This window comes from Octopus bimaculoides, chromosome 13 (assembly GCF_001194135.2).
Source record: "Octopus bimaculoides isolate UCB-OBI-ISO-001 chromosome 13, ASM119413v2, whole genome shotgun sequence".
Lineage (NCBI taxonomy): Eukaryota > Metazoa > Mollusca > Cephalopoda > Octopoda > Octopodidae > Octopus > Octopus bimaculoides.
In genome coordinates, this window is record NC_068993.1 from 28,882,344 (window position 1) to 28,882,764 (window position 421).

Here is a 421-nt window from a genome sequence, read left to right on the forward strand (position 1 = left end):
ACTTTATATTCATTCTTCACTTTAGCTTTATTATTGATCTTATTTTAGTGCCCTTTGTTTGAAATTTTTCGTCACATATCCTGTGACTTCTTCAGTTACTCTCCATCCCACATGTCAGGAGGAGACACATGGAATACGAAATCATGCTATGAGTTTCATTACCTTACAGCTGTTTCTGCTATAAAATGATGCACAACAACTCCGCTCTAATTGCACCACATCTTATAGCAGAAACAGCTGTAAGTTAATGAAGTTCATTGAATAATTTCCTGTTCCTTTGTCATTCACTTAATTTCATAGGTATTGCTATCTAGGTGACCAAATTAGCAGTGGAGGGTGGATATTCCAATAGTGTGGTAGCTAGAATAAAAATGGATTGGAGAAAGTTCAGTTCTTATCCCTCAAGATCAAAAGCAGATTT